Source organism: Lupinus angustifolius, unplaced genomic scaffold, assembly GCF_001865875.1.
Source record: "Lupinus angustifolius cultivar Tanjil unplaced genomic scaffold, LupAngTanjil_v1.0 Scaffold_253, whole genome shotgun sequence".
In the NCBI taxonomy this organism is placed as follows: Eukaryota; Viridiplantae; Streptophyta; class Magnoliopsida; order Fabales; family Fabaceae; genus Lupinus; species Lupinus angustifolius.
Window position 1 is genome coordinate 654,158 of NW_017727367.1, and position 27,632 is coordinate 681,789.

General features: G+C 35.0%; 1 long non-coding RNA gene across 1 annotated transcript; it reads right to left on the reverse strand.

The window, feature by feature from the left end:
- Positions 1–13,618: 13,618 nt before the first annotated feature.
- On the reverse strand, positions 13,619–26,003 carry LOC109340799. Its single transcript, XR_002106842.1, has 3 exons — positions 25,953–26,003; positions 19,571–19,576; positions 13,619–13,697 (listed from the first exon to the last, which is right to left on the reverse strand). It is a non-coding gene; the product is annotated as an uncharacterized LOC109340799 (long non-coding RNA).
- Positions 26,004–27,632: the final 1,629 nt, after the last annotated feature.

The window sequence follows — 27,632 nt, forward strand, 5'->3', positions numbered from 1 at the left end:
TGTTTAGTTTTGAAAATTATCTTATGGTGAAAATGTTTCTTTAAAGTTCATGTATGGACAAGTGATTGTTAAAATTATGACATTGACATAGCAAATGTATGTCATTCCCCATATTATGGTGCCTTGGATATTATTGCTTTTCTTCTTTTTGATAATGTCCAAGGGGAAGAAAGGTTCGGTCTTGCTTAATTTCTATTTCAGGGCAATGAAGTCTTAAAGAAAGGGGCAAATATACAAGATAAGGGGAGTAAACCAAAATTAAAATCAATCAAAATCACAATGTTAAAAAGATATGGGTTGTCATCATCAAAAAGAGATATTTTAAGGAACAACCTTCCCTTGAGCTTGACTATATTTTGTTGAAGACACCAACATCAATAAAAGAAGAAAATGTTCGAAGGCCTTGAATTATGGAAAGCACAAGTTCATAAATAAGATTTAATTTGGTTTCTAATTAGGTCTTACCTTTATAGTCATTTTAATTTTCATATCATATATAGATCTTGAAAAATGTTTTACAATTTTTTAAAGGGATGGAAAATAGTTACATGGTTCTAAAATGAAGTTTTTAGAAAACCAAGTAACATGTTACTTGAAGCAGAGTAACAGGTTACCTGACTAGGAAGAACGGCCAATAACCGATTACTCTACAGGGAAAACGACTACACAGTTGAATGGTCAAGTTTAGTAACTTATTACGACGACACAATAATTGATTACTGTGTGTTGGAATTGTTGTTTCGAGTTTGAAACTCAACCACCACATACCCAAACAAATCCGTACCTTCCCAAAAGTGTTGTACCTCCAGGAATGGAACTTGGAACCTTTATGAACTGTATGAATACCATCTTTAACATATGAAAATGTACAATAATTTCAGACAACAATTTTACACACTTTTAGAAACAAATCTTTCCTAGTTATCAATAAAAAATCTTCAGAAATTTTCTGCACTTTCAAAGTTTCTGAAAAACCAAGAGCTAAGTGTGATATTGAGTTAAAGTGTTCTTGAAAATGATTGGTACATCAAATAAATTGGGTGTATTTATCCTAAGCCTTTTGAAAAGTCTTATTCTACTTCTTAAAATCAAAGATCGCCATAGGTTTTGGTGAGTGTTTGTGTAACAAGAAAAGTGTGTGTTTTCTTGATAGAATTTGAGTGTACTAGAGGAGAGTCTTAGAGTGAGACTTGTAAAAAAATGTCAAATTGAATAGTGAAAATCTCTTTAATCAAGTAAAGGGTCTGGATATAGCCTTCAGTTGAAGAAGGTGAACCAATATACATCGTTGTATTAGTCTCTAACCGTGTCTCTTTAAAGTTTTACACCTTTTTATTCTTTATAATTAATCTGATTTAGAGTTTTTAAAAGAAATTTTTTGTTCCCCCACATCTTAGTTGTTATCTTCTATTTACAACATAGAGATTTTTGGTGTAGGGAAGCTACTACTTTTCTTAAAGATCAATCACTACCCACAACATCGTCTCAACCAAGTAACACAAACAAGAGTCTTAATCTCCGTCTTTTGCAACACCTTTCCTTGCGTTACATCATAATTGTCATCCGAGAGGCTTATGAAAGGGTAAGGAGGACCGAAGTCCAATCACAACCTTTTCTCTTGTAATTAGATCGAGTCTGGATCCTCTCCATTATTGGAGAGGCTAGTGGTGACCCAAGATTACTACATGTGTCAAATTAGTTTTTAACGATCCATATTTTAAAATGTAAAATAACATTTTTAAATAAAATAATTCATAAAAAAAGAGAAAAATAATTATCTCTTCCTCTTTCTCATCCAGTCTCCCTCCTCCATTCACTGCTCCTTATTCAAACCAAATTGAGGAGAAAAAAAATAAAAATCGTTCCTCCCTTCCTTACCCAGAGTTGTTTAACCACCCAATATTGTGTCATGACCTTCTTGATTGCCTCCCACGAACCGACTTTCCCCGGTCAGCCCAGAGGACAAAATCACCATTTCCGGGGATAGTGGTGATTAGTTCGGTGATGTAAGTGCTTTCGGTATGCTTCACAAGAAAGGGAAAATGAGGAAGCCAAGGAGGTAAAAAAATGAACTAACAACTTGAACTGCAGGTTCTGCACCGTAGGGACCACTAGAGACTTTGAAGAAGATGAGGAATATCAATGGGATGAGTGAAAGGACTATGATGGGTTCTGTTGTGGTAGTTTGCAGATTTGGTTTGAAAGAGAAAGGAGGGAGAGAGATTGGATGAAGAAGAGGAAGATATGAATGATTTTGGTCATTTTTTTATGAATTATTTTATTTAAAAATATTAGTTTACATTTTAAAATCTGGACTGTTAAAAACTAATTTGTCACATGTCATAATCTTGAGTCACTAATGGTCTCTCTAGTAATGAAAAGAATCCAATCTCAACCAGGTCATCTAGATTTAAAACTTTATATGCACGTGTCACGAAAACACATGTCAACACACCAGGGGCACAAGAAAACATGGCATTTTTCAACACTTCAGTCAGCCACACGCCTTTTATCTTGCACTATTATCAAAATATTTTATCTATTTTAAGAAAAAGAAAAACTCAAATAAAATGTTGGAACCAATAATACTCATAGACACATGACTTGATGTACAAGGAAACAATGTCATTACCTGCAAATGACCTCTGATGTTGAGCCCTGTTATGTATGATTTCATGACGATAACTTGTTTTATTTAAAAATATCATATCTGTCCTTTAATATTTTCTATAAATTATTTGGTGGGATGACTTTTAGCCTAGATAACTAAGTAATTAAATTCTTAGATACATAATTATTCTTCATGTGTTTATAACATTTTCCTAAAATGAGGATTTCTTTAAATAATCATAATTGAAAAAGGGCTAGATCCTTATTTCGAGCATAGAAAGAATCCAATGTTCATCCTCGATTATATCATCAATCTTGGATGGTTCCACTTGAGAAACAAAGGCCATGTTTAGATAAACATCATTTAGTTTTAGGTGAGTAGTAACTCCCTTACTTATATCACAAATGATGTTATCAATAGGAAGATATCAATGGATTCTCCATTCTTTAGGTAAATCAGAATGAATATGCTCTTCTTGTGATGGTAAATCATCATCTATTTTCTAATGCTCTATGTGGTTTGTAACATCGCTAATGGGATTTTCCAAGGATGAACTAGGAAAGTCATCATCATCAACCATAGATGTATTTTTCTTCCAAGGTTGGATTAGATTCATCAAAAGTTACATGAATGGATTCTTCCTTGGCCATGGTTCTTTTATTAAAAATTCTAAAAGCTTTGCTTGTAAGAGAACAACTAAGGAAAATTCCTTCATCGGTTTTTGCATCAAACTTTCCTAAGTTTTCCTTACCATTATTTAGCATATAACATTTGTAGCCAAACATGCAAGTGAGAAATATTTGGTTTTCTACCTTTGAAGATTTCATAGGGGGTTTTCTTTATAGGTCTTATTAAAACTCGGTTGGAAACATAGCATGCCGTACTAATTGCATCAGCCCAAAAGTATTTTGAGAGATTAGTTTCATTTAACAATGTACGTGCTAGTTCTTTCAAAGATCTATTATTTCTCTCTACAACACCATTTTGTTATGGTTTCTAGGAGCATATAAATTGTGAGTGATACCATTATCATCATAAAATTCCTCAAAAGAAGCATTTTGAAATTCTCCCCCATGATAACTTCTTATAGCAGCGATTTTCAAGGATGTTTCATTTTGAACTCTCTTAGCATATTTGCTAAAGGCATTAAACACATGATTCTTATGTACCCAGAATAGAGTCCAAGTGTATGTTGAAAAGTCGTGTACTATCACAAGAGCATAATAGTTACCACCAAAATGTTTGGTCCAAGAGGGGCCAAATAAGTGCATATTTAGTTACTGCAATGGTCTATCAGAAGAAACCATATGCTTTAGTTTGAAAGAAGTTTTTGTTTATTTATCCTTTTGACAAGCACTACTTAGTTTTTCTGTAACAAACTTCATATTGGATAAACCAACAACTAAATATTTCTTGATTAGTTTATTCAAATGATCCATATGTATATATGCAATTCTCATATGTCATAACCATGCATCATGATCATTAATAGCTAAACATTTAATGGGAAGAGAAGAATAATTTAAAGCAATCATATAAATATTGTTTATTCTCTCACCAATTAGTTTAGAGTTTTTGGATACCTTACTATATATGATGCACTTGTTGGGATAGAAAGCCACATGGAACCTTTTGTCACAAAGTTGACTTGTACTGAGTAAGTTGTGCTTGAGTTCCTCAACGTATAGGACTCCTTCTATTGTAGTAGAAGGTGGCTTCTCGACTCTATCAACTCCAAGAATTCTTCCTTTATTGTTGTCACCATATGTGATGTAGCCTTTATCCCTTGGAGTAAGAACAAAGAACTTTCCTTTGTCGTCCATCATATGTTTTGAGCAGCCGCTATCCAAATACCATAAATCGCTGGCGGCTCCCAAATATTCCTGTAAAACAGGTTAAGTAATATTAGGTAACCAAATTAGTTTTGTCCTACAAGGTTAGCACCTTTCTCTATCCATTGAAAACGTCCTAGGGGTACACCATATTTTCTAATCATGCAAGTATTATGTGTACGCCCATGATTTTGACAGTAAGTGAAAATGAGTTGATGCTTTTGTATCCTAGTTTTAGATTTAGAAACATGATGAGTGTGAATACTTTGCTGTTGAGAATTTATTTGTGTAGACACTTCCTTTTTCTTATATGAAGAAGGTTTGGAAAAACCAAGATTTGTGCGGTCGGTGGAGTGTCTTTGCATTTTCAACATGTTATCCAAGTTTATACTACTCTTGTTTAGACGTTTGAGTTCAAGACTCAAAGTATAAACTTTATTTTCAAGAGCAATACAATTTGGACAACAAGAAGAAGGTTTATTTCAGAATGCGTCAATCTCATTCTTTTGTTTAAAACAGATTTTGGTGAGTTTGACATATTCACTATGGAATTCATTAAAAGCATTTTGTAATACAGAAAATGATGGCTTATCTAATAGTTCAGTTTCACTTACCTTATCATCATCAGAATGATGAGACGCCATTAGAGAGAGATGAGCTTGCTCTTCATTTTCTAGTTCTAAAGTGGAACGTGTGTCATTATCCTCCTATGCAATGTAAGCCCGTCTGCTGGTCTTTTTTTAAGGTTTTGGCTTGAAAATATTCCTCTTTAGTGTAGGATATTCCATCTTCATATGACCAGGTTTTCTACATTCAAAACAATTGAAGTTTTTATTTGAAGGGGGAACTTCATTGAATTGCAGAGCTGGTCTTCCAACCGAAAATCGGGTCCAATTCATTTGGAGTCATTGTTTTTGGTGAATCTTCTTGATTGTCCATCTTTGCCACTTTTGTTTCTTTTAAGGAACTTGCTGAACTTCTTTACCAACATGCTCATGTCTTCCATGTCCTCCTTTTCTAATTCATCTTCTAAGGATTCATATACCTCAGCTTTTGCTTTAAAAGAAATGTTCTTTCTTTTCTCTTGTTCTTCATGCTGTTCAAGTTTGCGTAGTTCCAACTCGTGTTCTTGCATCTTTCCAAAGAGAAAGGCCAAAGAAATATTTGATAGACTTTTCTTTTCGGAGATGGTTGTCACCTTGGGTTGCCATTGTCTTGTAAGTGATGTTAGAACTTTAAAGTTCAACTCACTATTTGATAGTACCTTACCAAGTGTAATTAGATGATTTGTGAGGTGAGTAAATCTCTTTTGGAGATCTAATATTTTCTATCTAGGCTTCATAAGAAACATTTCATACTCCTGGGAGAGATTACTAAGTCTAGACCTCTTCCCTTCCTCAGTTCCTTCATGAGTGGTCTCTAGAGTATCCCACATTTCCTTAGTGGATTTGCAATTTGATACTCTAAAGAACTCGTCAATGCCAAGGGCTGAAGTGAGAATGTTCTTAGCTTTGAGATCATATTGTACTTTTTTCTAATCTTCATCATTCCAAGAGGATTTTGGTTTTACTTCCCTTACACCATTAACAACTGTGAAAGGTTCATAAGGTGGCCTCAATCGCATTCCATATGTCCAGGTCTTGAGCCTCTTTAAAGATTTTCCTCCTCATTTTACAGAACTCATAGCATTCTCCAACGAAGCTTGGAGGGCGATTGATGTTGGAACCTTCTCCCAAAAATGATCTAGAGGCCATCTGTGAAGTATGATTGGTTTAAGTGTAATTTACCAAAAATAAGCTCTGATACCAAATGTAAGTATTAGATGACAACTAAGAGGGGGAGTGAATTAGTTGTTGGGAGAAATGATCAATTTTTCTACTGTGATATCAAAGTGTTTGTGCAACAGAATGTTGATGTAGAAATCAACCAAGTTAAAGCATAAATGAAACCACAAGAATGGAGTAGAAGAAGAGTACACATATATTTTTTACATTGGTTCACCTTCTTGTCCACCAAAGGTTACATCCAGTACTCTTGCCAGACAAAAGATTTTTCCACTAGATACTTTGAGTTGTCATTACAAATTCTCTCCCTGAGACCCTTATACCCGACACACTCACAAATATCTATCCCTGGAAAACAACCTTCCAAGTGAACTCTTTTCTCCTTCTCACCACACCCTTGTGATGAAAAGTTAACAACATGATGAAGAATATATCAACGACATGATTGCCTTTACAAGTTTGACAATGCTATAACTTGCAATCCTTTTTTATCTCAATATACTTAGTAAAGAAATGCCCTAAAATGTATAAAAAAAACTTTAGAACTTTGAACTTGAAGCAACTTCAGAAAATCTGAAGGTTTGGAAAAAAGTTGCAAGTAAAGTGCATAAATTTGTTTGAGATAGTTTTGAGAAGCAAGTGAGTTAATGATATGAAAGTTGTATGTTGTGTGAACGTTCCAAGGCCTTTAACTAGGCTTCCAATCAACCATGATATCCTTTCAGAAGTTGGGACACGATTGTAGTTGAAACCCACTCACTTTGGATGAAAACTCTTCATTTTAATTTGAAAAACTGGTTGCAACAACTTTGTGTAATCGATTACCACGAGGGTGTAATCGATTACTAAAGCTTGTTGTCCAGCCATGTAATTGATTATTGCCATGTAGCAATCAGTTACATGTGTCAGTTATACTTTTGGTAACTATTTTCTTAGTCAGGTAACCTGTTACGTAGTTCTAGTAATCTGTTACGCATGTCAAGTAACATATTACTTAGCATTTTGAAAATGATTCAAGAGTTTTCTGATTCTTTCAAAAATAATCTTGAAGTTCCTTTTAATTTCTTTGAGCATTACTACTAAATATAAATTGAGTATAAGGATAGAAGAACCTATTGAAGAGTTAGACTCTCATTTTCTTGAAGCTTGAACTTCTATGTCTTCATAGTCTTCTTCCTTTTTACTTCTTTTTTGTGATGTTGGTGTCTTCATCAAAACCGTGCCAACGTCAAGAATCAGTTACTGCTTTACAGTAATCGGTTACACCATGTCATTTTTGCTGGGTAACTGTTTATTAGTTAGGAAACCTGTTATACAGTCCTAGTAACCTATTACTCATTGTTACATAGCTCAAGTAACATGTTACCTAGGTCTAGCAACCTGTTACTCAGGTCAAGTAACACGTTACTTAGCATTTTGACAATTGTTTCAAATTGTCTAAAAGTTTTCCGATTTCATTCAAAATAGTTTTAACATCTTTTTTAGCATTGTTTACTAAACATGCTTAGCGTTAAAGGATAGAAGTACCTATTGAAGACTTAAAATCTATTTGCCTTGAAGCTTGATCTTCTTTTTCTTCTTCCTTTTTCTTCTTTTTGTGGTCTTAGTGTCTTCATCAAAACTATGCTAAGGTCAGGAGCAAGACATTCTTCACAATCTTCCCCATTTTTGATGTTAAAATTGTAGTTTTCTAAGATCAACATACTTTAAATGATTTTGATATGATTGACTTGTATGCCCCCTTATCTTGTATATTCCCCTTTGTTTTTAAGTATATGCCTGAAATGATTTATATGAAAAATACAATCTCCAATTTTCTCCCCATTTTGAATTCATCAAAAGAAGGGAAAACCAAGTTTATAGCACAATATATGCACATATTTACCAAAAGGGTAAGAAGATAACATTTTGACTTAATTTTGAAGCCAATGTGAGAATAACCAAGGATGAACTCAATAATTGTAAATGCCATAAGATGATGAAATAATTTGAAAATAAAGCAAAATCAGTTCATACATAACATTTTAAACAAATGTCAACAAAAAATCAACAAGTTCAATATCCACAACATCAAAAGAGACAAACTAAGCAAATCCTAGATGCAACTACTCTAAGATTATGTCTCAACATGCTCATCGTCCAAATCCATATAATATAATCGATTCGACAATCGTCTAAGTTCCACTTGGACTTGTTGATTTGCAGCATCAAGAGCATCCATCCTTGTGGTGATGTAGCCTCGATGTGAGAATAACTCATCCAGGAACATTTGATTAGAAGGCATGGAACCAGATAAAGATGACTTAGCATGGAATGGAGAGCGTTGTTGTGTAGGAGGGTCAGAAGAGGGATTTTCTAAAGGAGAAGTTTGATGGTCACTATGGTGACTATAAATCATATTGGTGTTATCTCAAAATAATCCCATCTTATGGATCACATCCACATTATTTTTATTATCCCGAGCGTCGAGTAGGATCTTGGACCCCCAACATTCGACACACCAAAATGCTCAAGTACGGCAGTTATGATGATTGCATAAGACAATGGTCGATGAACATCTCTAAAAGTCCACATATGTCTCATTACCATCAAAGTTTAGTTAATTAGAACATTATGCTTAATAACATACATCAATTGTAGTTCCATATCACTAAGCTGCGAATGATTTGAAAATTTTGGAACTATAACATAACTAAGAAAGTAAAGAAGAAAACAATCTTCTTGGTTTAGATTACCAGCAAAGAGAACATCTTTGTAACTATGGCCTTTTGCTTATACACTTCAATTTTCCTCTTGGAATATCTATACATAGAGTAGTAGAAATCCTTTTTGTTATACCCTACTAAGTCACATTGAAAGCCTAATTCCACAATTGTTCCTATGAAAGGCATGTTACCGCAAATTAAACTCAAGGTTGTAAATTCTATGGCAATTTCCTTGCCTTTGACATAGGAGAAAATTTTTTTCTTCTTAATTGTCAAGTTGTAATAAAATACCCTCACAAGTTCAGGGTAGTAGGCAAAATGCATTTCATAGAAATCAAATAGGTTTTGTTACATATGAAGGGTGGGGAAAATGAAATCATTGGATTCAAAATAGTGTAACATACCAAACTTGGGAGCAAAGATGTGTCTTTGCAGAAAATGCTCTTTGAACATAGTCGTAGAGCCATTCTTGCAACTGAAAAATGGGTCGCGACAGCTGGCGCCCCAATTTATTTGGAGTAACACTTTGCATTGTTCCTCATTAGCAAGAAGTCATGCCAAATCCAATGGATTAGCCTCGAAAGAGGTTAGTTGACATCTTTGAGTCACATTGGTACATTGCTTCTTGGCTTTTGATGTAGAAGGCATGAAAACGAAGTTTGAAAAATTTAGGTTTTGTGAGATTTGGGGGTTTTTGATTTTGAGCACTAAACATGAAGAAAAAATGGTTGTAGTGTATTTAGAAGTGAAAATGTGATATGAATAGATTCAAAAATCACTAAAAAATGGTTGAAAATGGAGGTTTTTCGAGGTTGTGGGGGTTTACCATGGTTTGAAGAGGTTTGAATGAGAAAGATGAAGTTTGAAAAATGGGGTAATTTCCTTAAATACCACCCAATGTAATCAGTTACTGAAAATAGAGTAATCAGTTACAAAATTTAAAATTGCCCAGTTTTTCAAAATTCAAGATAGTGTAACTAGTTACTCTCTGGTGTGATCGATTACCATTCCTCATTGTTTCATAATAACTAGTTACTCAAAGGTGTAATGAGTTACAGTCTTCAATTTTTGAAAATTTCAGGCTATATGATGTCTGATACCCCTAAAATATACAATTGAAGCAATTTTAAACAAGTATGAGCATAAATAGGTATGAGATAATCATAATGAAGCAAACATATAACCATATAAACATGTTTAGGATAAGGAAGCTTCATCAAGTATGCCCAATTCTCATCTAATTTTATAATATGGTTCTTTAGCCAAAGGTTTAGTGAAGATGCCTACTAACTGGTCTTGTATATCAACAAATTCCAAGAGTACATCATTCTTTTGGACATGGTCCCTAAGGAAGTTATGCCTTATATCAATTTGTTTGATTCAGGAATGCATCATCGAATTCTTTGTGAGGTTTATAACACTAGTATTATCATATTTCAAAGGAATGCATCCTAAGTCCAAGCCATAATCTCGTAATTATTGCTTGAGCTACAACACGTGGGTGCAATAACTACCTGTTGTTATGTACTGCCTCAGTAGTATTTAGAGAAACACATGCTTCCTTCTTACAAGGTCATGAGACTAGTGAATTTCCTAGAATATGACAAGTACCACTTGTACTTTCCCTCTCAGATTTGCATCCAGCAAAATCGGAATCCGAGTATCCCACCAAGTCACGTAGACTTCCTTTTGGATACCATAGTCTCACATCAGGTGTGCCTTTAAGATATTATATTATTCTTTTAACGGTATTAAGATATGAATATTTCGGTATTGACTGATAATGTGCACAAAGACAAACACTAAATATGATGCTAGGTCTACTTGCAGAATGATAAAGTAGGAAATCAATCATACGTTGATACTTAGAGATATCGATACATTTTCCAGCTTCGTCAGTATCAACGTATGTTCCAAAACCCATAGGAGTGGCAATTGGTTTGTAGTCATCCATTTCCAAACAGCAAATCTCTCGAATATTTAGATAGCCTTACAAAAATATCATCCTTGAGTTGTTCATTTTTGTAGTCTAAGAAAGTAATTCAACTTTCCCATCATGGATATCTCAAACTCCCCTTGCATTATTTTACCAAAATCACCACACAAAAGATCATTAGTAGAACTGAAAATAATATTATCAACATATATTTGAACAAGTAGAGTATGATGATCTATTTTCTTAATAAATAATGTATTGTCGACCTTTCCTTTGGTAAAGCCTTTATCAAGTAAAAAGCTCGTTAGACGGTCATACCATGCACGTGGAGCTTATTATACCTTCTTCTTGGTTATATCCTTGGCCACTAGTCTTGCTTTATTTCTTATGATAATACCATTTTCATCTGACTTATTTCAGATGACCCAATGAGTTCCTGTAACATGCCTATCCTTAGGTCTAGGAACAAGTTCTCATACTTCGTTTCTTTCAAACTAGTTAATTTCTTCTTCCATAGAAAGAATCTAGTGCTCATCCTCGATTTCATCATCAATCTTGGATGGTTTAACTTGAGAAACATAGGCCTTGTTTAGACAAACATCACTCAAATTTAGGCGAGCCATAACTCCCTTACTTATACTACCAATGATGTTGTCAAGAGGATGATATCAGTTGGTTTTCTATTCTTTAGGTAAATCATAGTGAATATGATCTTATTATGAAACAATGAGCATCATCTATTTTCAATTGCTATATGTTGGTTGTTGCTTCAGTAATGGATTTTTCTAAAGAAGAACTAGGTTAGTCATCATCATCAACAATGAAATTATCTTCCATAGATGGATTAGTCTCATCAAAAGTTACATGAATGGATTCCTCCATAGCTAATGTTCTCTTCTGAAAATTCTGAAAGCTTTCCTTATAATAGAATGGCCACGGAAAATTCCTGCATCAACTTTTGCATCAAACTTACCTAAGTTATCCTTACCATTGTTAAGCACAAAGCATTTACAACTAAACACATGCAAGTTAGAAATATTTGGTTTTCTACCTTTGAAGAGTTCATAAGGGGTTTTCTTTAGAATTGGACTTATTAAAACTCGGTTGGAAACATAACTAGCCGTACTAACTGCATCATTCTAAAAGTACTTTAAGAGATTAGTCTCATTCAACATGGTACAGGCTACAACATCAAGATCATCACAAAATTTCTCAAAAGAAACATTTTGAAATTCTCCCACATGATAACTTCATATAGTAGCGATTTTCAAGGAATTTTCATACTGTACTCTCTTATCATATTTTCTAAAGGAATTAAATGCCTCATTATTGTGTACCAAGAATAGAGTCCAAGTGTATCTTGAAAGTCATCTACTTTCACAAGAGCATAGTAGTTACCACCAAAACTTGTGGTCCGTGAGGGGCCAAAAAAGTCAATGTGTAGTAATTACAATGGTCTATTAGAAGAAACCATATGCTTTGGTTTGAAAGAAGATTTTTTTTGTTTACCTTTTTGACAAACACTACATAGTTTGTCTTCAAAAAACTTCATGTTAGGTAAACCAACAACCATATATTTCTTAATCATTGTGTCCAAATGATCCATATGAATACGAGAAATTCTCCTATAATATAGCCATGCATCATGATCATTTACAGCTAAACACTCAATGGAAGAAAATAATCATTTAAAGCAATCATGTAGATGTTATTAATTCTCTTACCAGCAAGTTTAGAGTTTTCGGATACCTTACTTTCAATGATGCATATGTCGGCATAGAATGCCACATGGAACCCCTTGTCACAACGTTGAGTTATACTAAGTAGGTTGTGTTTGAGTCCTTCAATATATAGAACTCCTTCTATTATAGTAGAATGTCACTTCCCGATTCTACCAACTCCAAGAATTAATCCTTTATTGTTATCACCATAGGTGACATAGCCCTTGTCCCTTGGAGTTAGGACAAAGAACTTTCCTTTATCGCCCATCATATGTTTTGTGTAATCACTATCCAAGTACCATAAATCATAGGCGGCTCCCAAATATTCTTGCTAAACTGGTTAAGTGGTATTAGGTACCCAATTCATTTTAAGTTCTAGAGGGTTAACACCTTTCTCTATCAATTTAAAACATCCTAGAGGTACACCATGTTTTCTAATCATGCAAGTGTTAGGTGTATGCCCATGGTTCTTACAATAAGTGCAAATGGGTTAATGCTTTTGTATCCTTGGTTTTGATTTGAACATATCATGAGTAGGGATACATTTTTTTTGATTTGTATCATTTTTTATGTGAAGAAGGTTTTAAGAAACCAACACCTCTACGGTTGGTGGAGTGTCTCTAAATTTTCAAAATATTATTCATGTTCTTGCTACTCTTTTTTAGGTTCTTGAGTTCTAGACTCAAAGTAGAAACTTTATTTTCAAGAATAACGCAATATGAATAAGAAGAAGGTTTGTTTCTGAATACGTCTAACTCATTTTTTTGTTTTAAAAAAAGTTTGGAGAGTTTGAGATATTCACTATGTAATTCATTAAATGCATTTTATAATTCAGAAAAAATGGTTTATCTAAAAGTTTAGTTTGACTTACCTCCTCATCATCAAAACGATGAGATACCATTAAAGAAAGATGAGCATGTTCTTCATTTTCTGGTTCTAAGGTTGAACTTGTGTCATTGTCCTTCCATGCTATGTCAGACTGTCTTGCGGTCCTCTTTTCTGAATTCCCTTTGAAGGGATTCTTCTTTAATCTAGGTGATGAGCAATATGTTAGCCACTATTTATAACCTTATTTTACCATTATTGATGATTCTTGGTACCTAGTCGACTTTGTTTGACATGGTTCAATGTTTTAGACTTTAAAAACTATTATTCCCAATATGAGTTAGTTTGTGATTATTTAGCTTGATTAAATTTATTATCATTTTCATATCATATTTGGCACCAAGGGCATTATTCGCATTATATAAGTGGACGATGTGTGCTGAAGTTTAAATTGTAATTTATTTTAGAAGTTTTTATTTTTCAATCTGTCTTGGTTTTTATGCCTAATGTTTTCAGTCCATTTTTCTATTTTAGTTACTTAGGAGTGGAATACGGTTTTACTTTGGGGATTACTGTTATGTATCAGTGTTCTAGACACACCTAGAGGTGGAGGGTTGAATAGGTGTAGCGGATATCAATTACCATTCTCGTACCAAAACCCAGTTCTGGAAAATAGGCCAGGTAATCGATTAACCAGTGGGCTTAATCGATTAACACGAAACAGAAACATAATTACCAGACCAACTCATCTAATTCTTTTTGTAGTTGTAATATTTTTTGATCATTTATCAAAATTACCCTTTTTCTATCAGTACTAATTCTAACTAATTTCTTTCGTTCTTCATGCATTTCGACATAAACATCATATAAAATCTCATATGAAGGAGAATCATCAGAAGAGGATGATGTGTCAGAATATACCTCATTATCAGCATCCTTTGTATTACCTGATCCACAAGCCTAATCTGTTATTATCATTAGGCATAGCTTGGCGACCTCCTCTTCATCCAAGGTGCTTGATGTCGTCTCTTCCTCCGGTACACCCCAGAAAATGTAAGCTTTCTTCAATTTGAAGTCCCGGGGAGTGCTCTTTTTTTAATCAACCTTCTTTAAGTAAGTGAGACATTGAAATTTCATGTGTCTTGGCTTACCACATTCATGGAAAGTGAAACGCTCTTTATTCTTGCCTTTTCTTGTTGATTCTCGCGCCTCTTTCTTTTGAAAATGCTTGAAACCTCCTTTCTTCTTCAAGAATTTCCGAATGTTAGAGTCAGAGTCATCATTATTTATCTCTTTAGTAGGTTCTGATTTTGTAGCTTTAAGAGATATGCCTTTCTTCTTCCGGTCTGACTCTTCATGCAGGGTCAGGCGTCCAAGCTCCATCTCGTGCTCTTGAAACTTTCCGAATAGAGTCGCCAAAGGCATGGAATCAAGGTCCTTGGATTCCATAATCGCAGTTACTTTAGGTTGTCACCTCCTATTAAGACAGCGTAAAACTTTGTTAGTAAGTTCTCCTTTGGTAAAAATTGTATTAAGGGCAGCAAGATTATTTACAATATGAGTGAATCGTTTTTGCATATCGTTAATGATTCACTTGGTAACATACAAAATAATTCGTATTCATGTGTCAAGGCATTCAGTCTGGCAAGTTTGACCTCGTGAGTCACTTGTAAAGTGTCCTACCTCTCCTTGGCACTTTGATATGAGATGCCCGAAAGAATTCGTCATATGATAGGGCCGATGTAATTATATTCTTAGCGTGTAGGTTATACTGAACCCTTTGTGCTCCTCATCGGTCCACAAGCTTTTAGGTTTTTCTTTCGGTTCATCATCCACCAAGTGAAGTGGGACGAATGGCCCATTGATTACGAATTCCCAAATATCTGAATCAATGGCCTCAATAAAAATCTTCATCCGGACTTTCCAGTAGGCGTATCCCTCGCCATTCAATACAGGAGGGCGGTTAATGGATGCGCCATCACCGCCAAAGGGGTTGGTGGAACCCATTTACTTCCCTTTAGGATCACGTGGATACGGTTGAGCTAGCACATCATACTAGCTCTGATACCACTTGTTATGTATAAGTGGTCTAGACACACCTAGAAGGGGGGGGGTTGAATAGGTGTGGCGGTTATCAATTACCGCTTCTCGCACAAAAACCCAATTCTGGAAAATAGCCAAGGTTATCGATTAACCAGTGGGCTTAATCGATTAACACGAAACAAAAACAAAATTACCAGATCAACTTCATGCACAGTTATTTACCAACAAACAAGCAGAGATACAACAAATATTTTTATGTGCATTTAACAAGGATATAGCAAAGTATCAGTATGCAAAATATCAGCTTTAAACACGAATTAAAATAGTTTGAATTATAAAAGAGATTGAGCACAACTTGCAGAAATGGTTTTTATCCTGGTTCGTTTGCGGGTCCACTTACAAACTACATCCATGCGTCCCCTTATAATATTGGGAGATTTCTCTTCACTATATTGAAAATTTTGTATTGTCACATACACCAATTCAATTACAAGACTCTAGACGATTTTTTCTTGAATTTCGAGAACCTCTAACCTTGGTTTGACTATCCCTCTCGCCAGAGAAAACATTTCTCGTGATCCAGCCCCAACCAAGATTCTCGCTCTAAATTCAAGACCTTCAAGCCTTGGTGAAGACTCACTCAATCTCAATGGTGGTAAGACACCAAGAGACTAAACCTAAAGTACAAAACAATATACAAAAACAAAGTTTTACTAAGCACTAAAATGCTCAAATTACAACAATGAAAACTCATAGATTAACCCACACCCAAGTAACACAAGCCTTCATGCATGTATGTGAGTTAATACAAAACATATAACACAAAATATTTCTCTTAAAATCTTTAAAAAGAATGCACGAACATGCAAGAAAGAATGAATGAGATTAAGCACATGAAAATAACATGCAATACACCACAAACAATATCAACTAAGCATGTTAATCTCTCTTTCTCACACATGCACCTCTCTTATGCCTATTATATAGTAAGTCATGACAATTTGCTCTTTAATGGTTCTTAAACAATAATATGCAATGCTACATGTTTCTGCAATTTGCCAGAAGTTATACAAAACAGATTTGACCATTCAAACCGTTATTTTCAGTTACATAGTTAAAACATAAAACAGTTATAACATAAAATAGACATGTTAATTGATTAAGTCACTACATAAATCAATTAACCAACATATATCAAAGCGTGATTAAATGGTAAACTACTTATATCTTATGCTTGACTCCTATACATGTTTTAGCAATTATATTATGCCTAATATGCACATATAACATGTATGATTAATGCATGAACATATAATAAACTAGATGATATGCCTCATGAATATGATATGTCAATATTAATGGCTTGTGAGACTTGCATATAGGTTTATCTAACCCAAACTCAATAACTAAGGCACACATCTCAGACTACTTAGAAATATAACACTATTAATATAACCTAGTCTAGATATGACCAATGAGTTCTAGGCATGTTGATTATTGAGACATCTTGAATCTTTAACTAATTCCTTGTCTTCATCAAAATATAGGAAAAACATTGCTAGTGCAATCCTTGACACTTTGCACTTTCAATTATATTTTGGGAGCGTTTTCAGTTTTACTTTCCTACGGATTTTCTTTATTGCATATGCTTCTGATTCTCTTTGTTTTTTGCTTCATCCTTCCATGGAAGGCTAAGTTTATGGATAAAATTCCTTTGGGAATGTATTACAACTCTTGAGGTTTTGTTCATAATGCATTTTATGTTTCTTTTCTGTTGGTTTCTTTAATCCTCTTTCTGATTATGGTTTGCTTAATGTCACCAATTATAAATTGGTTTTATGCATAAATGCTTAGTTTGTGTAAATTTGTTAAATATTCCATGCTCATGTTGATAATGCTTAATTAGAGGCATATGTAATGGGGTTGTGAATTTATTTTCGTTTAGTTAATTAATTCTTAACATATTAGGAAGTCAATAGTTAGAGAAGAATTTAATTTGTTGAAACCAAAGATTGAGTTGTGAAAAATCGAACCTAAGGGATTTAGCCATTTTAATTTAATGTCTAATTTATTGTCTAATTCATTGTTTCTGCATCTGTTTTATGTTCCTACCATACAACAAACCAGCCTTTTGTGTGCGAATGTATAAGGTGTTTCAACCTTTGCTTGAGATATATTCCTCGGAAAACAACCTAGGAATCACTTCTTAGTAGTAGTAATAGTATAATTAGTAGTACAATATAGTTTAGTTATTCATATCTTCATCCATGTAGTATTTTAGAATAGTCATTCTATTTAGCTTCAAAAATCTGCATGTTCATTCTTCACTGTGTTGTTCTGATTAGTCATATTGCATGCTGATTGATTTTGTGAGTGCTTGTTAATATAGTTGTGGGTAGAATTTTTGTGTGAAACTTTTTTTCCAACTTCTTTCATCACATGTTGAATGCTATATGCACCAAGTCACTCACCTTGCTGTTGGTTGTGAGATACAAAAATTTGTGAATAATATTTGCTGAATAGTACTCTTGGCCATAACTTTTGAACCGTTTATCAGAATTTTACATATTTTATATGCTTTTGGGCTAGAAAATCTATTATATTAGAATTTCCACGCTATATCTGAAAATTCCCTCTGAAAATAAAAAAAAAACATTTTTTTATGTTTCTTTTTTATTTTTTAAGTCTTATTTTGAATCTGTCTTGAATTTGTCTTGTTCCATTAAATTAGTTAGGCTTTGAATTTTCTCTTGGTATTTTGTGTGTGATTGTTTTCTATGATTTTAGGGTGTTATTGATACAACGTTTTGGTTGTTTACTCAATTTTAACATGAATTTCCATTTCTGCTCTGTCTGGTTGTTATTGTTGCATGTAGTGCATGACTAGGGGAAATCCAGGCTCTTTGCATCCAATAAATCCTAAAATATATAGAACATGTCAAAGGTTAGTTAGACAAAATAGGAGTTTATCTTTAGATAGTGATTCTTTTGATAATGTTATTCTAGCTGATACTAATACTAATTCTGCTTTTGTGCATTTTGTTGCATATAGTGATTTTGTGCATTATGAAAATATGGCTCAACCACCTCCTCCAGGTCCATGTGAGAGGACAGTAAGGGAGCTAACTACACCTGATTTCACATGTGAAAACTTGTGTATCCAGTATCCTAATGAGGATGTGCCATAGGTGCTTAAAATTTGACTAAAACATTTGTAACCTAAGTTTCATGGTGTTAAAGAGGATCACATATGCTTGAAGGCCTTCCCTCATTGTCTTGAAGGCCCTACAAAGGATTAGGTGTATTAATTGGCTCCTGGATCCATTACAAGTTGGGATGACCTGAAAATGGTGTTCCTTGAAAAATTATTCCTTGCCTCCAGGACCACTACAATCAGAAAAGATATTTCAGAAATTAAGCAGCAACATGGAAAATGTTTATATGAGTACTAGGAGAGATTCAAGAGACTATGTGCAAGCTGCCCCCATCGCCAGATCTTTGAGCGACTCATCCTTCAATATTTCTCCGAGGGTCTGAACAATGTGGAGATAAGCATTATTGATGCTGCTAATGGAGGTGCACTTGCAGATATGGCCTCTTTTGGAGCCAAAAGTTTGATTGAAAAGATGGCTTCCAACTCAACAATTTAATGCAAGGAGTAGTGATGATATAATTGTTAAAGATGTTCATGATGTTGGGATAGATGTAGTAACGCGACAAGCTTAAGAAAAAAATTGATTCTCTTACTAGCTTGGTCACTCAATTTCCATGAATCAGCAGAAACCTCCACTTGCACGAGATTGTGGAATTTGAACCTAAATGATCATTACACTGATATTGTTTCTTCTCTGCTAGAGTCTAAAACTGGTGACCGTCCTAAGGCTTATGCTGCAAACATTTACAATAACAGACCTCGGCAACAACATAATTATGATCTGTCATCAAACAAATATAACCATGGTTGGAGAAATCATCCAAATATCAAGTGGTTTGATCATTCACAATCTCCTCAAGGACCATTTAAGAACAATGATGGACAAATTAGACCATATGTACCCCCTTAAATCTAACAATAGAGGCAACAATAAGTGATTAATAATCATACACCTCCACCTTGACCTAGTGAGCCTTCATTGGAATAATTGGTGAGGCAAATGACATGGCAAAACATGCAGTTCCAACAAGAAACTAGAGCTTCCATTCAAAGATAAGAGTCCTTCATTCACAATCTAACAACCCAAATGAGACAGATGGCTACTTCATTGAACACATTGCAATCTCAAAATTCTGACAAGATACTTTCCCAAACTATGGTTAACCCAAAGAATGTGAGTGCCATCACCCTAAGGACAGGAAAGCAGATTGAAGTACCTATACCCACACTAGATCTTGACTTTGAAAAAGAAGATGACCAAGTTGTAAAATGAGGAAGCACCCTATTTTAGAAGAGACTGAGAACACTAGTAAAAAAATTCATGCAAGTGAATCCTCTTCAAGTGTTGAACAACAACCATATTCCATTCCTCTTCAATTTCCCCCAAAAGTCATTCCAAGCAAGAAGATGGAAGAGGTAGACGATCTTTGTGACATTTAGAAAGGTAGAGGTGGACATACCTCTACTTGATGCCATCAAGCATATTCCAAGTTATGCAAAATTTCTAAAGGAGTTGTGCACTCACAAAAGGAAGCTAAAAGGTAATGAGAGGATCAACATGGGAAGAAATGTTTCTGCATTCATAGGTAAACATGTTCCTCACATTCCTGAAAAGTATAAGGACCAATGGGCATTTACTTTATCTTGATCATAGGTAATAACAAATTTGAGAATGTCATGCTAGATTTAGGAGCTTCAATTAATATTATGCTTATGTCTGTTTTTATGTGTCTTTCATTTGGACCTTTGCAACCTACCAGTGTGGTGATACAATTAACAAATAGGAATAATTCCCACTCTGTTGGCTTGATAGAGGATGTCTTGGTTCACGTTGGTCAACTTATTTTTCCTGCTGAATTTTACATACTTGATATCAAAGAGGGATCCTCCCGTAACACAATTCCTATTATTTCGGGGAGGCCATTTTTAAGGACAACCCGAATAAAGATAGATGTCCACGTTGGATCACTATCTATGGAATTTGGCAATATTGTGGTATGGTTTAATATTTTTGATGCTATGAAGCATGCATCCGAGGACCATTCTGTGTTTCATTTTGATTTGCTTGACGAGTTAACGAATGAGCATATCTCTAATTTTCTTCATGATTTTGATTCTCGATCATTGACAGACTCATACGCTTGTCAAGCATGCACTGATTCTGAAATATGTAGTTCTTGTATTGATGAGTTTTTGGATATTTTTATTGATTCAAATGTTATAGAGTCACATTGCACTAACCCAATTGCTGCAAGAATCATACAAAAATCTGATTTACTGGTTCAGGTGCAGGCTGCATAATCTGTGTCTGCTAGTTTGGTTTCGTTTGTTCTGCTAGCACCTATATTGAAGCTTAAAAATTTAACTGATAACCTCAAGTACGCTTACTTAGAGGATCATGAGAAGCTCCATGTCATTGTTTCCATGTCCCTTCATGCCGATCAAAAGGAAAAGATGCTGCAAGTGATGAAGAAGCACAAGAAGGCCATTGGTTGGACCTTAGATGACATTCCTTGTATTAACCCATCCATGTGCATGCATATAATACTCTTAGAGGATGAAGCTAAACCAGTGAGACAACCATAAAGGAGACTCAATCCAGTGACCCTTGTTGTTCTAAAGAAAGAGGTCACCAAGCTTCTACAAGCTGGGATCATATATCCCATTTCTGATAGTCATTGGATGAGCCCAGTTCAGGTGGTTCTAAAGATGACAAGAATTAAAGTAGTGAGAAATAAGAGGGATGAGTTGATTCCTACCATAGAGTAAAACATTTGGAGAGTCTATATTGATTATAGGTGGCTCAATTTAGCAACACGAAAGGGTCACTTTCCTTTGCCTTTTATTGATCAGATGCTTTAGCGCTTAGCAGGTAAATCCCATTACTATTTTCTTGATGGTTTTCCTTAGTACTTTCAGATTCATATTGCTCCTGAGGATCAGGAGGCGACTACATTCACCTGCCCCTTTGGCCTATGCAACACACCTGGTACATTCCAGCGGTGTATGGTGAGAACTTTTATGATTCTTTAGAGAGTTGTATAGAGGTGTTTGTGGATAATTTTACTATTTATGGATCTTAATTTGATGCATGTTTGGATAGTCTGGATAGAGTTTTGCACAAATGCAATGAAACTAACCTTGTTCTTAATTATGAGAAGTGTCATTTCATCGTAGAGCATGACATATTTCTAGTCATGTTATCTTTAGTAGGGGCATAGGGGTATATCTTACTAAGGTAGATGTTATTTCACAATTGCCTTACCCTCTTACACGCAAGATGATCATTCTTTTCTTGGTCATGCATGTTTCTATCATAGGTTCATTAAGGATTTTAGCAAGAAGTCCCTTCCACTCTCCAACCTATTGCAAAAGGATGTGGTGTTTCATTTTGATGAGAGATGTAGAGAGGCATTTGACTTCTTCAAGAGAGCCTTGACCACCACTCGTATTATCTAGGCACATGATTAGACAATCCCTTTTGTGCTGATGTGCGATGCTTCTAATTATACATTGTGGTTGTGCTTGCTCAAAAGGTTGACAAATTTCCTAGGGTGATTTATTATATTTCCAAGACTTTAGATGATGCACAAAAAAATTACACCACCACTGAAATGAAGCTTTTAGCTATTGTACTTGCTATAGATAAATTTAGATCTTATTTATTTGGTTCTAGAACTGTTGTTTTCACTGACAAAGCAGCTTTGAAGTTCCTTTTGAAGAAAGCTGAGTCCAAGTAAAGGTTGATTAGATGGATGGTCTTTCTCCAAGAGTTTGATTATGAAATCCGTGATAGGGGTGGAGTACAAAATGTGGTGGGTGATCACTTGAGCAGGATTGAGAGAGTTATTGATATGATACTTATTAGAGATGATTTTCCGATGAACAAATTTTGAATATTTATGTTTCTTTCCCCAACCCTTGGTTTACGAATATTGTGAATTATTTGGTTGCATATGTTTTTCCGCCACTTGTATCTAGAGCTCAAATTGACAAACTTAAGAGTGACTCTAAATATTATGTTTGGAATGATCCCTATTTGTGGAGATTTAGTACTGACCAGGTGATTAGAAGATGCATCCCCGATCATGAAATTGAGTTAGCCCTTAGATTTTGCCATGCCTCTATAGTGGATGGACATCTTAGTACCTGAAGGACAGTACAAAAGGTGCCCGACTCTAGATTTTATTGCCCCACCATCTTAAATGATGCATGTAATATTTGTAGCACTTGTCACCAGTGTTAGAGAGCAGGTGATACCCTTTCTTGGAGACAATAGATGCCTCAACAACCTATGATATTTTGTGGGATTTTTTATGTTTGAGGTATTGATTTTATAGGTCCCTTTCCTATTTCTTTTGGTTTTTATTATATTCTGCTTGATGTTGATTATGTTTCTCAACCCCGCCTTGTTTCCACAAAGTAACATAGGTTTTTATTTTACCCGTTGTTAGAGAGCAAGTGATACCCTTTCTTGTGAGCAGGTGATACCCTTTCATGTTTATGCATACCCAACCTAAACCCGAAATCTAAAATCGAAACTCAAACTTGGCGGGGTTGAGATTAACAATACCATCCCCTAACCCGTCGATTTTCTTGTAACCCAAACCCGACGGGAGCCCAAAAAATAACTAAATACCTACTGCATGAAAAGTATGTTGAACAACATCCGAACAATTTATGATGAATCAAAAGTAACATGATCAAGTATAGACGCAAAACACATATCCAAAAACATAAATTTATATTTTACATAAAACATTACAAATAGAAACATGCACCAAAATATAAAAATAACACTGACCCTATCTAGTTCAGGATCATCATATGTTCATAAAACTCCAAGCCCATAATTACAACACAAGGCAGTGGGACATATCAAATAACATCCAAATATTACTTCACAGAAGTGGGGCCAATTACAAGTAAATAAAATTCAAAGGACACACTACCTCGTCAAATAAAATTGGGGACAGGTTTGGGGTGGGTTCGGGGTAGGATACCACATGTAACAAACCCGAACCCAAACCAGAAAATTAACATAGAGTAAAACTTAAACCCAATCCCGAACCCAATGACAATGGGATTAACCCGTTAAATTTGGGTTGTGTTCGGGCGGGTACCCACAAGTTCAGTTTTCCTTGCAATCCCTAACCTAGAGCCATTGTTTATTGACCAAGGCACTCACTTATGCAATAGATCCATGCAAGCTATGTTCAAGAAATATGGGTTTGTTCGTAGAGTTTCCACATTATATCTCCCCAAACTAATAGGCAAGTGGATATTTCAAACAAATAGATAAGGATGATTTTGGAGAAGATAATGCAGCCTAACAGAAAGGGTTGGAGCAATCGACATGAAGATGCTCTTTGAGCACATAGGATTGCTTACAATGCACCAATAGGGATGTCCCCTTATCGGGTTGTCTTTGGTAAAGCATGTCATCTTCTTATAGAGATAGAGCATCATGCGTATTGGACTGTGAAAACTTGTAACTTGGCTATTGATCAAACTAGTGAAGAATGAAATCTCCAACTTAATGAACTTGATGAGATCTATGTAGAAGCCTATGAGAACTCTAAGTTCTATAAACAGAAGACCAAAAGATTCCATGATAGCTTGATTTCTATAAATGAATTTTTGGTTGGCCAAAAAGTGTTGTTGTATAACTCCAGGCTTGGACTCATGAGTGGTAAGATTTGTTCCAGGTGGATTGGTCCTTTTGTTGTGACTAATGTGTTTCCTTATGGTATTGTAGAAATCGAAAGTGAATCGACAGATAAGAGCTTCAAGGTTAATGGACATCGCCTCAAGCCTTTCCTAAAAAATACTTCCTTAAGGGATGCAATTGTGGAGGAGATTTCCATGGCTGAACCTGCTTTCCTACCTCAATGAATCAACGATTTTTCTTTCTCTCCTTCTCTACTTTTACTGCACTTGTCCAATTCTATTGGTTTATATGTATGTTTGGATCTTCTGATTGTGCTGCATTGAGACAATGTGTAGTTTAAGTATAGGGGAGACTAACGTATGAGTAGGTCGTAGGTTTATGTTTATGCATGCTTTTCTATGATTTTTAGGTTATGCTTAGGTAGTGGGCATTTTCTCTCATGCTTTCTTTCTTTTATTTAAGTCAAGATATCTTGGGTTGTGAATCCATGCATTTAAGTGTGTCAAGTTGCTTTTGAGAATTGAGAGGTTGAAGCAATTGTGATAGACTTATCCCTTTTGAGAATTTGAGCCTTAATTATGGATGGATTGATGTATGCCATCAAATATTTTTCATGCACATATTGAAATGGTTTAGGTATTTCTTTTGAATTAATCACTAGCCATATAATCTTACCTTGAATGAATTTATCCTTTGATAGCGCCTTTGAGCCTTTTTACTATGTTCCTTGTTCTCTATATCATTACAAGCTTATTAGTGAAAAACCATGATTGTCCTAACCTTAGGAATTTTTTTAGTTTTGAAATTGTTTCGGGAATGGGTATTAAAGTAAGTAAGGGTGCATTGCTCTTCTTTTCTAGTGAATTGTTAGTTATGTCTCATTGGTTGATACATTTGTGTACATAAGTGTGGTCATGCCTATCTTTTAAATTTATGTTTCTTCTTTAAAAAAAAGAGAACCAAAAGTGAATAAAAGGTTGAGTGAGGCAAAGAGGATTGGAAGTAGAGGTTTTATTTCTTATACTTATTTTGGGTTGATTTTTACTTACTTTTTACTTATTACCCATTGCTACTCTATTCCCTTTGTTTTTTAGCTACGTATCCCATATTTTCTCGTACATTGTCATTGGCCCCATTACAACCTCGAAAAGTCATATTCATCTATTGTTGCATATGTTTGGATGTTGATGTTAGAGGCTTGTCAAGCCTATGGTTGTGCTTGTTCTTCATGAAGGGCATTGACTATAACCACTTACAACCTGAGACACATGAGTGTAAACACTTTAGAGAGTGTATCCTGCGAGGTTCTCTCATCGTCATGACTCGCCTCTACATATGATTATTTTCTTCGCATACTTGAAATGGTTGGATAATGTTCATGGATATCTTGATTCATTGATTCGTTTACTCTTTGTGTGTTGGATTTTTCCTACTTCTTTACACTTCCTAGAATTTATTGTGAAGTATGTGATCTTCTTAGGTGTTGCATTTCCTAGTTACTATGATCTTCTTACATGTCTCACTTTGATACAAACTGATTAGTATAGCCTTATTTCTTGATTTTGCCCAAAGAGTGGAAAAGGTTAAGTGTAGGGGTGTCTGATGACTAATATGTTACCCACTATTCATAACCTTATTTTGCCATTGTTGATGAATCTTGGTGCCTAAACTTTGTTTGACATGGTTTAGTGTTTTAGACTTTATTAGACTATTATCCCTAATTTGAGATTATTTAGCCTAACTAAATCTATTATCATTTTCAAATCATATTTGGCACCATGAGCATTTTGGGCATTATATAAGTGGAGGATGTGTGTTGAAGTGAAGATTTTATTTTATTTTAGAAGTTTTTATTTGTAAATTCGTCTTGGGTTTTGTGCCCATTGTTTTCAGCCCATTTTAATGTTTTAGGTATTTAGGAGTGGAATTCGATTTTACTTCGGGGATTACATTTTCGGATTTTTTTCGGTTTTATTCTGCTAGGGTTTTTATTTATTGAATTTGCTTCTTCTTCTCTTCGTTTTTTTAGCTCATCCTTCCATGGAAAGCTAAGTTTTTGGACTAAATCCCTTTTGGAATGTACCACAACTCTTGAGGTTTTATTCTAAATGCATTTTCTGTTTACTTTCAGTTGGTTTCTTCTATCCTATTTCTGATTGTGGGTTGCTTAATCCCACTAATTAGAACTAAGTTTTGTGCATGAATGCTTAGTTTGTGTAAATTTGTTTATTGTTTCATGCTCACGTTGATAATGCTTAATTAGAGGCTTAGGTACTGGGGCTGTAAATTGATTTTCGCATAGTTAATTAATTCTTAACAAATTAGGAAGTCAATAATTAGAGACAAATTTAATATGTTGAAACCAAGGATAGAGTTGTAAACAATCGAACCAAGGGGATTTAGCCGTTATAATATACTATTTAATTCACTGTTTCTACGTCTATTTTATGTTCCTACCATACAACAAAACCCCCTTTTGTGTGTGACCGTATAAGGTGTTTGGACCTTTTCTTGAGAGATAATCCTTGGGAAAAAACCTAGGAGTCACTTCCTAGTACTTTAGTTTTTATCTGTTATATTATTTGCTTCGGGTACGACCTTGATCAGTAGGACAATTCATCCTCATATGACTAGGTTTTCCACATTCAAAACAGTTGAAGTTTTGATATGAATTAGAAACCTCATTGCTCTTGGTGAATTTCCTTGCTTGTCCCGCCTTGGCTCCTTTGTTCTTCTTGAGGAATTTGCTAAATATTTTCACCAGCATACTCATATCTTTCATATCCACATTTTCTAATTCGCCTATGGATAACTCATATGTTTCTGCCTTTGCCTTAAGAGAAATGTTTTTTCCTCTTCTTCTTCTTCTTCTTCTTCTTCTTCTTCTTCTCCTCCTCCTCCTCCTCCTCCTCCTCCTCCTCTTCTCCTTCTCCTCCTTCTCCTTCTCCTCCTTCTCCTTCTCCTCCTTCTCCTTCTTCTTCTCCTCCTTCTCCTCCTTCTCCTCCTTCTCCTTCTTCTCCTCCTTCTCCTTCTCCTTCTCCTTCTCCTCCTTCTCCTTCTCCTCCTTCTCCTTCTTCTTCTCCTCCTTCTCCTTCTTCTCCTCCTTCTCCTTCTCCTCCTCCTTCTCCTTCTCCTCCTTCTCCTCCTCCTCCTTCTCCTTCTCCTCCTTCTCCTTCTCCTCCTTCTCCTTCTTCTTCTCCTCCTTCTCCTCCTTCTCCTCCTTCTCCTTCTTCTCCTCCTTCTCCTTCTCCTTCTCCTTCTCCTCCTTCTCCTTCTCCTCCTTCTCCTTCTCCTCCTTCTCCTCCTTCTCCTTCTCCTTCTTCTCCTCCTCCTCCTCCTCCTCCTCCTCC